Raw genomic sequence first — 9958 nt, 5'->3', positions numbered from 1 at the left:
ACGAGCAAAATACACTACAAGAACTGACCGAAAGAAGGAAACATGAGAAATATAAAGAGTGGAGCGAAAGATAATATAAAAAGGAGCGAAAGATACATACATATATATATATAAGTGTACGAGTTCAATTTCTGCACACACTCGATACACAAGAGAAATAATATTATATATACAGAGGAGGAAGGAGCGATAAACGTGCAACAACGCTTCCTCGTGAAAAATACTTGAACGATCATGCACAGAGAGGTATCTCGATACCTGCTCTGCTGTATGACTAGACGGCTTACGCGCGGAGAGTTCATCTCCCGTCCGTCGGAAATTTCGAACGGCTTACGCGCGGAGAAATACACTTCTCCCGTCCGTCGAAATTTTTTTTTTTTACTTTGAACAAGGCGCATAGAGCCCGCCGAACCACGATTTCCGTGCGTCTTACATCTTTCGACGATGGGACGATCCACGCGAAGAGTTGTTTCGTGCTCGCGCGAGGTGCGATAGCGTCGATTCGCTTTTCTGTACGGGGAGAAATAGAACGATGAGTTGACTTATCGGGTCTTCGTTGGAATTACCGTCGCTGGCATTGTAAACTCCAGATGACCTTGTGATTCCTTCGTCGGGCACTGGTAAAGGGTGGCGATGATTCGTTCTATAATAGAAATACCCGTCGTAGCGATTCGGCCGAGACACCCGCCACGAAACACTCTCTCGTCGTGGAATCCCCGCGTCGGAGAGTAAAACGCGCGAAGGCTTACTATGAGAGAAGAAATAGTATATGCCGGTGGTTCGCGTGTGTAGGCTCTATACGAAATTGCGATTCAAGAGAGTAGGAAAAGACGCGATGAACCACGATTTCCGTGCGTCTTACGTCTCTCGACGATGGGACGATCCACGCGAAGAGTTGTTACGTGCTCGCGCGAGGTGCGATAGCGTCGATTCGCTTTTCTGTACGGGGAGAAATAGAACGATGAGCTGACTTATCGGGTCTTCGTTGGAATTACCGTCGCTGGCATTGTAAACTCCAGATGACCTTGTGATTCCTTCGTCGGGCACTGGTAAAGGGTGGCGATGATTCGTTCTATAATAGAAATACCCGTCGTAGCGTTTCGGCCTAGTCACCCGCCACGAAACACTCTCTCGTCGTGGAATCCCCGCGTCGGAGAGTAAAACGCCGAAGGCTTACTTATGAAACTTACGTCTCTCGACGATGGGACGATCCACGCGAAGAGTTGTTACGTGCACGCGTATGGTGCGATTGCGTCGATTCGCTTTTCTGTACGGGGAGCAATAGAACGTTGAGTTGACTTATCGGGTCTTCGTTGGAATTACCGTCGCTGGCATTGTAAACTCCAGATGACCTTGTGATTCCTTCGTCGGGCACTGGTAAAGGGTGGCGATGATGCGTTCTATAATAGAAATACCCGTCGTAGCGTTTCTTCCGAGTCAACCCGCTCACGAAACACTCTCTCGTCGTGGAATCCCCGCGTCGGAGAGTAAAACGCGAATTCATAGTATGGAAACTTACGTCTCTCGACGATGGGACGATCCACGCGAAGAGTTGTTACGTGCACGCGTATGGTGCGATTGCGTCGATTCGCTTTTCTGTACGGGGAGTAATAGAACGTTGAGTTGACTTATCGGGTCTTCGTTGGAATTACCGTCGCTGGCATTGTAAACTCCAGATGACCTTGTGATTCCTTCGTCGGGCACTGGTAAAGGGTGGCGATGATGCGTTCTATAATAGAAATACCCGTCGTAGCGTTTCTTCCGAGTCAACCCGCTCACGAAACTCTCTCTCGTCGTGGAATCCCCGCGTCGGAGAGTAAAACGCGAATTCATACTATGAAAACTTACGTCTCTCGACGATGGGACGATCCACGCGAAGAGTTGTTTACGTGCACGCGTATGGTGCGATTGCGTCGATTCGCTTTTCTGTACGGGGAGAAATAGAACGTTGAGTTGACTTATCGGGTCTTCGTTGGAATTACCGTCGCTGGCATTGTAAACTCCAGATGACCTTGTGATTCCTTCGTCGGGCACTGGTAAAGGGTGGCGATGATGCGTTCTATAATAGAAATACCCGTCGTAGCGTTTCTTCCGAGTCAACCCGCTCACGAAACTCTCTCTCTCGTCGTGGAATCCCCGCGTCGGAGAGTAAAACGCCGAAGGCTTACTATGAAACTTACGTCTCTCGACGATGGGACGATCCACGCGAAGAGTTGTTACGTGCACGCGTATGGTGCGATTGCGTCGATTCGCTTTTCTGTACGGGGAGTAATAGAACGTTGAGTTGACTTATCGGGTCTTCGTTGGAATTACCGTCGCTGGCATTGTAAACTCCAGATGACCTTGTGATTCCTTCGTCGGGCACTGGTAAAGGGTGGCGATGATTCGTTCTATAATAGAAATACCCGTCGTAGCGTTTCTTCCGAGTCAACCCGCTCACGAAACTCTCTCTCGTCGTGGAATCCCCGCGTCGGAGAGTAAAACGCGAATTCATAGTATGGAAACTTACGTCTCTCGACGATGGGACGATCCACGCGAAGAGTTGTTACGTGCACGCGTATGGTGCGATTGCGTCGATTCGCTTTTCTGTACGGGGAGCAATAGAACGTTGAGTTGACTTATCGGGTCTTCGTTGGAATTACCGTCGCTGGCATTGTAAACTCCAGATGACCTTGTGATTCCTTCGTCGGGCACTGGTAAAGGGTGGCGATGATTCGTTCTATAATAGAAATACCCGTCGTAGCGTTTCTTCCGAGTCAACCCGCTCACGAAACTCTCTCTCGTCGTGGAATCCCCGCGTCGGAGAGTAAAACGCGAATTCATACTATGAAAACTTACGTCTCTCGACGATGGGACGATCCACGCGAAGAGTTGTTTACGTGCACGCGTATGGTGCGATTGCGTCGATTCGCTTTTCTGTACGGGGAGAAATAGAACGTTGAGTTGACTTATCGGGTCTTCGTTGGAATTACCGTCGCTGGCATTGTAAACTCCAGATGACCTTGTGATTCCTTCGTCGGGCACTGGTAAAGGGTGGCGATGATGCGTTCTACAATAGAAATACCCGTCGTAGCGTTTCTTCCGAGTCAACCCGCTCACGAAACTCTCTCTCGTCGTGGAATCCCCGCGTCGGAGGGTAAAACGCGATATATAATAGTATATGCCAGTGGTTCGCGCGCGTCGTCTCTGAGATACGCGGTCGACAGAGTTCCGAAAACACGTGATGTGCCACGATTTCCGTGCGTCTTACATCTTTCGACGATGGGACGATCCACGCGAAGAGAACGTTCGTGCTTGCGTGAGGTGCAACAGCGTCGATTCGCTTTTCTGTACGGGGAGAAATAGAACGTTGAGTTGACTTATCGGGTCTTCGTTGGAATTACCGTCGCTGGCATTGTAAACTCCAGATGACCTTGTGATTCCTTCGTCGGGCACTGGTAAAGGGTGGCGATGATTCGTTCTATAATAGTAATACCCGTCGTAGCGTTTCGACCGATGTCACCCGCCACGAAAGTCTCTCTCGACGTGGAAACCCCGCGCCGAAGAGTAAACGCGAAGGCTTACCATACGAAAGAAAACGGTATTATACGCCTGTGGTATGTGCGTCTCGGCTCTGTGATACGCGATCGGCAGAGTTACAAAAAAACGTTGATGGGCCACGATTTCCGTGCGTCTTACATCTTTCGACGATGGGACGATCCACGCGAAGAGTAGTTACGTGCTCGCGCGAGGTGCGATAGCGTCGATTCGCTTTTCTGTACGGGGAGAAATAGAACGATGAGTTGACTTATCGGGTCTTCGTTGGAATTACCGTCGCTGGCATTGTAAACTCCAGATGACCTTGTGATTCCTTCGTCGGGCACTGGTAAAGGGTGGCGATGATTCGTTCTATAATAGAAATACCCGTCGTAGCGATTCGGCCGAGTCACCCGCCACGAAACTCTCTCTCGTCGTGGAATCCCCATGTCGGAGAGTAAAACGCGAAGGCTAACTATATAAGAAATATATAGTATTATTTATGCCTGTGGTTCTCCGTTTGCCCTACTCTCAGATACGCGACTCGGAGAGTTACGAATAATCGTGATGGACCACGATTTCTGTACGTCTTACATCTTTCGACGATGGGACGATCCACGCGAAGAGATCATTCCTGCTTGCGTGAGGTGCGATAGCGCCGATTCGCTTTTCTGTACGGGGAGAAATAGAACGATGAGTTGACTTATCGGGTCTTCGTTGGAATTACCGTCGCTGGCATTGTAAACTCCAGATGACCTTGTGATTCCTTCGTCGGGCACTGGTAAAGGGTGGCGATGATTCGTTCTATAATAGAAATACCCGTCGTAGCGATTCGGCCGTGTCACCCGCCACGAAAATCTCTCTCGTCGTGGAATCCCCGCGTCGTAGAGTAAACGCGAAGGCTTGCTATAGAAGACTATAGTTTATACGCCTGTGGTTCACCGGTTGCCTGCTCTCCGGGGTACGCGATCGCGCAGGAGTTACGGAAGAACTTGATGGGCCACGATCTCCAAGCGGCTATATCTTTCGACGATGGGACGATTCACGCGAAGAGAACGTTCGTGCATGCGTGAGGTGCGATAGCGTTGATTCGCTTGTCTGTACGGGGAGAAATAGAACGATGAGTTGACTTATCGGGTCTTCGTTGGAATTACCGTCGCTGGCATTGTAAACTCCAGATGACCTTGTGATTCCTTCGTCGGGCACTGGTAAAGGGTGGCGATGATTCGTTCTATAATAGAAATACCCGTCGTAGCGTTTCGACCGATGTCACCCGCCACGAAATTCTCTCTCGTCGTGGAATCCCCGCGTCGGAGAGTAACCGCCGAAGGCTTGCTATAGAAGACTATAGTTTATACGCCTGTGGTTCACCGGTTGCCGGCTCTCCGGGGCACGCGATCGCGCGAAGGTTACGGAGGGACGTGAAGCGCCCGAGCAATGAAACGTCCGCAGGAGGAAACGAGCAACCGCCGAACATTGTTTCGCGACGTTTCCATAATGTATTGTCGTTTCGCTCGCATCCCGCTTCTTTCCCCTAGTTTCCTCGACGCGTAGTTTCGCAGCCTTAGTGGACGAATCATTCTCGATTCGAGGAAAGATATGCAGTGGGGCGTGCAATGAGCCCGCCAGAGACCACGATCTCCAATGCGTCTTTACATCTTTGGACGATGGGACGATCCACGCGAAGAGAACGTTCGTGCTTGCGCGAGGTGCATTAGCGTCGATTCGCTTTTCTGTACGGGGAGAAATAGAACGATGAGTTGACTTATCGGGTCTTCGTTGGAATTACCGTCGCTGGCATTGTAAACTCCAGATGACCTTGTGATTCCTTCGTCGGGCACTGGTAAAGGGTGGCGATGATTCGTTCTATAATAGAAATACCCGTCGTAGCGATTCGGCCGAGTCACCCGCCACGAAACTGTCTCTCTTTCGTCGTGGAAACCCCGCGTCGGAGAGTAAAACGCGCGAAGGCTGTGACTGTAACATATATATATATATATACACAGTATACAATGCCTGTGGTTTTTGCGCGTGTCGGCTCTTCGGTATACGCGATCGGCCAGAGTTACGGAGGGACGGTGAAGCGCACGAGAAATTGAAACGGCCGCACGATTGGAACCGAGCAACCGTCGAACATTGTTTCGCGACGTTTCCATAATGCGTTTTCGTTTCGCTCGCATACCGCTTCTTTTCCCCTAGTCTCTGAGACGCGTTTTCGAGCCGTTCTTCTACTATCGATTCTCGTAGAGAGAAGGGACCGGGTAGTCTGGAAGTGGAACCCGCATCTTGCGTGTACCGTACACGGAATTGAGAGGACCGGCCGTGAAGCTCGTTTTAAAGCCGTGCGTCTGACACCCAACTCTTGCGCGCCAATTTCGCGGCAAGAGATAATATGGGACGAATGACCGGCAAAGAGCCAGCTGTGAAGTCTGTTTTTTTAATCGAATCCGTGGACGTGTGTATGCCGTAGCGTCGCTCGTCGTGTTCGTTCATGGTCGTTCCGAGAGAAAGAACGAAAGCGGTAACGAAGGGACCGGCCGTGAAGCTCGTTTTAAAGCCGCGCGTCTGACACCCAACTCTTGCGCGCCAATTTCGCGGCAAGAGATAACATGGGACGAATGACCGGCAAAGAGCCAGCTGTGAAGTCTTTTTTCATTATTTGCTTTCAATCGATCGATCGGTACGATTCGTGCAACGTTTCGCGCGATGCGACGCGAAAACATGCGCGCAACAATAGATGCGTCTGATCGGAAGAACGCGAGGGTCGACTGCACGCGATGGATTCAGTATCGGGTAGGATACAAAATATATCCCCGTCGTTTCCACGCGTGCGAGTCTTCTGCGTCTTTCGCGGGTTTTTGAATGCACTATACGCCCGGAACGTCGAGAAATATATACATATTACTTGAACGTTTTTCGTCTCGAAAGGCTTCGGTGTCGTCTCCAAGGCGACGCCTGAATCTCCTTCGCGCGCTGGTCGGAGATTCAGGTATCAACTTTTATCTTCTCTTTGAAAGAAGAGAGATATTAGGTCGAACAAGTGAGAATAAAATTATATATGTGAAATATAAAATTTATACGATTACCCTGAACGGTGGATCACTTGGCTCGTGGGTCGATGAAGAACGCAGCTAATTGCGCGTCAACGTGTGAACTGCAGGACACATGAACATCGACATTTCGAACGCACATTGCGGTCCACGGATACAATTCCTGGACCACGCCTGGCTGAGGGTCGTTTACGTACCATACACTGCTTGCGTAGCTCTGTCAAATCCCCGCCGTCGTTCACCTCTTCGGATCGAACGTTTTTTTACCGAAGGGCGCAAAGAACGTCTCTGAGTCGGGTTAAGAGAAGGATGCTACGTACGAGCGAACGATGGGTGTCTCGTCGGCGTTTGTCGCGGACACGCGAAAATTCTGTGAATTTCACGGACAGTGTACGTTCTAGTTGTTGCAAAACGATCGGAATCGTTTGTATGGACTCGCGTGAGTGTTCGCGGCGTCGTGCGTCGTTCAATTACGACCGCCCGCGGATACCGCTCCACTGCGATATGGATCTGAGCGACAACTTTTTCGGCTGTTCGTGAGATGAACGGTTTCGTGTGTTTAGAAAAATTTTTTTTCCCGCGCTCCCGACGTCACCTGAAATGATGCGTCAGAGGTGAAAGAAAATATTAAGAAGTCGAGAGAGAGAGACTACACACGTTTTATTCATATTTTGTATACCGTGCGTGAGACGGATGTGCACGACACGTCGTATGTCGGTATATTACCGACTGGCCCCAGGGAGATTGTTTTCTTCCTCTCTTACGAATGAGATGTACGTTTCGGAGGATCGTCGTTACCGAAACACACGGCAAAACGAGACTTCTCGCAGCAGAACCTTTATACACAATACACATCGACTCTTTTTACCCCGAGAGAGAGAGAAAAGGTGTATTTCTTTTTTTTATTTTTCGAATTCGACGCACGAACGCTTTGACGACTGGAGAAAAACACGGTGTGTGTTAAAATCGTGCGGGACGAGCATGCGTATTCGTAACGGGTCGAATAGTTCTTATTCCCCGTCGTCGCGTGTCCTCGCTGGACCACCACCGTGCGCTTCCGCCACGTTCAGTTGAATTTCGAAATATATATATATAAAAAGAATCACCATATACTCTCTTTCGGGAGGTGTATTTTTATCGGTTTCTGCTATAGAGAAGAGACGGAGATCGTGTTGTGAGGTGTAACGTTTCTGTATCCCCGTTTCGGAGGATCGTCGTTATCGGCGGAACACACGTCAAAACGAGACTTCTCGCAGAACCTTTATACACAATACACATCGACTCTTTTACCCCGAGAGAGAGAAAAGGTGTTTTTCTTTTTTTTTTATTTTTCGAATTCGACGCACGAACGCTTTGACGACTGGAGAAAAACACGGTGTGTGTTAAAATCGTGCGGGACGAGCATGCGTATTCGTAACGGGTCGAATAGTTCTTATTCCCCGTCGTCGCGTGTCCTCGCTGGACCACCACCGTGCGCTTCCGCCACGTTCAGTTGTATTTCGAAATATATATATATAAAAAGAATCACCATATACTCTCTTTCGGGAGGTGTATTTTTATCGGTTTCTGCTATAGAGAAGAGACGGACGATCGTGTGTGACACCACGTGGTAACGTTTCCGTATCCCCGTAAAATACGTTTATCTTTTCTCGTAGAAAAGAGAGAGGAAGAGGCAGGAGCTCCTCTTTGGCGAGGCTTTCGAACGTCGCGTCCCGTCCGCCGGAATATAATGATATAAATATATAACCGCCGCCGACTTTGTGCGAAAGCGTTGAAACGAACGCGTCGGTCGCCCCATGGTGTGTGTTTGTCGTGTCTTCTTTTCCTCTTCTGCACTTCTCTTCACTGTCGATCGCGAGACCGCGCGAGATCCGCTTCGGTCGTCCAGTCCCCGAAAATTCTTCTCGGACGGGCGTTAAAGTTAACCGGAGCGCGAGATCGTCTAGCGAGAGTCTTTTTCGCGATCGAGTAAAATGTGATAGAAGAAGGAGAAGAGTGTAAAAAGAGAATATAGACACGCGACGCAGCAGAGACCACTGGTGAGGCGCATAAGACGCGTTCGCGAACGATTTTTCGCGACGATACGGAGTCGCGCGTGTCGCGGTATATTTATCATTTATATACGTTATAATATGAATATTGTTGTGTTCGAACGCACTCTCCTCTAGACTTTGTTTTTTTTGCCTTTGAGCGATTTTTATGAAATTCGATTGAATTTTCATACAATTCACGTTCACGACGACCTCAGAGTAGGCGAGATTACCCGCTGAATTTAAGCATATTACTAAGCGGAGGAAAAGAAACTAACAAGGATTTCCTTAGTAGCTGCGAGCGAACAGGAATTAGCCCAGCACTGAATCCCGCGGTTCCGCCGTAGGGAAATGTAGTGTTCAGGAGGGTCCATTTATCCCGTGACGTCGAACCGCGTCCAAGTCCATCTTGAATGGGGCCATTTACCCGTAGAGGGTGCCAGGCCCGTAGCGACCGGTACGCGTTTCGGGAGGACCTTTCCTTAGAGTCGGGTTGCTTGAGAGTGCAGCCCTAAGTGGGTGGTAAACTCCATCTAAGGCTAAATATGACCACGAGACCGATAGCGAACAAGTACCGTGAGGGAAAGTTGAAAAGAACTTTGAAGAGAGAGTTCAAGAGTACGTGAAACCGTTCAGGGGTAAACCTGAGAAACCCAAAAGATCGAATGGGGAGATTCATCGTCGACGAGGCTGGCTTCCGTTGGCGCGCAGATACCCCGCGTATGGACCTTCGTGGTTCCAATGCGCGAGGGTACACCGCCTTCGGCCTAAATGTTCCGGCAACGTAGTCGTGCACTTCTCCCTTAGTAGAACGTCGCGACCCGTTGCGTGTCGGTCTACGGCCCGAGTGGTTGCCTGCCGCGTCGCCTTTGGCGCACGCGACAGACCCTCGGCGGCCCGGCCGGCTGCGCGACGGTACTCTGACGGTATCGGGCCGCAACCAATCCATTTTCGAATGTATGTGCGTCAGGCCCGCCGCAAGCTCGATCAGTATACCCTCGGAGGTACGGACCTGGTGCCGGCTCCGAGCCTGGTCAGCTGTTGGCAGGCGGTGTCCTCGGACTGGCCAAGCTTCGAATTACCGGTCGGCGACGCTACTGCTTTGGGTACTCTCAGGACCCGTCTTGAAACACGGACCAAGGAGTCTAACATGTGCGCGAGTCATTGGGATTTTGTAAACCTAAAGGCGGAATGAAAGTGAAGGTCGTTCCTTAGCGTCGACCGAGGGAGGATGGGCCGCGTTGCGATGCGGCCTCGCACTCCCGGGGCGTCTCGTTCTCATTGCGAGAAGAGGCGCACCCAGAGCGTACACGTTGGGACCCGAAAGATGGTGAACTATGCCTGGTCAGGACGAAGTCAGGG

The 9958-nt window shown here is 50.2% G+C and overlaps 1 non-coding gene across 1 annotated transcript; it reads left to right on the top strand.

The window, feature by feature from the left end:
- Positions 1-6599: 6599 nt before the first annotated feature.
- On the top strand, positions 6600-6754 carry LOC143176207 (5.8S ribosomal RNA). The gene has a single exon (XR_013000790.1). It is a non-coding gene; the product is annotated as a 5.8S ribosomal RNA (ribosomal RNA).
- The last annotated feature ends 3204 nt before the right edge of the window (positions 6755-9958 follow it).

Source organism: Nomia melanderi, unplaced genomic scaffold (genome assembly GCF_051020985.1).
Source record: "Nomia melanderi isolate GNS246 unplaced genomic scaffold, iyNomMela1 scaffold0419, whole genome shotgun sequence".
Taxonomy (NCBI): Eukaryota; Metazoa; Arthropoda; class Insecta; order Hymenoptera; family Halictidae; genus Nomia; species Nomia melanderi.
The sequence above is the reverse complement of the archived record's forward strand: the minus strand, read 5'-3'. Positions and strand labels throughout refer to the sequence as shown.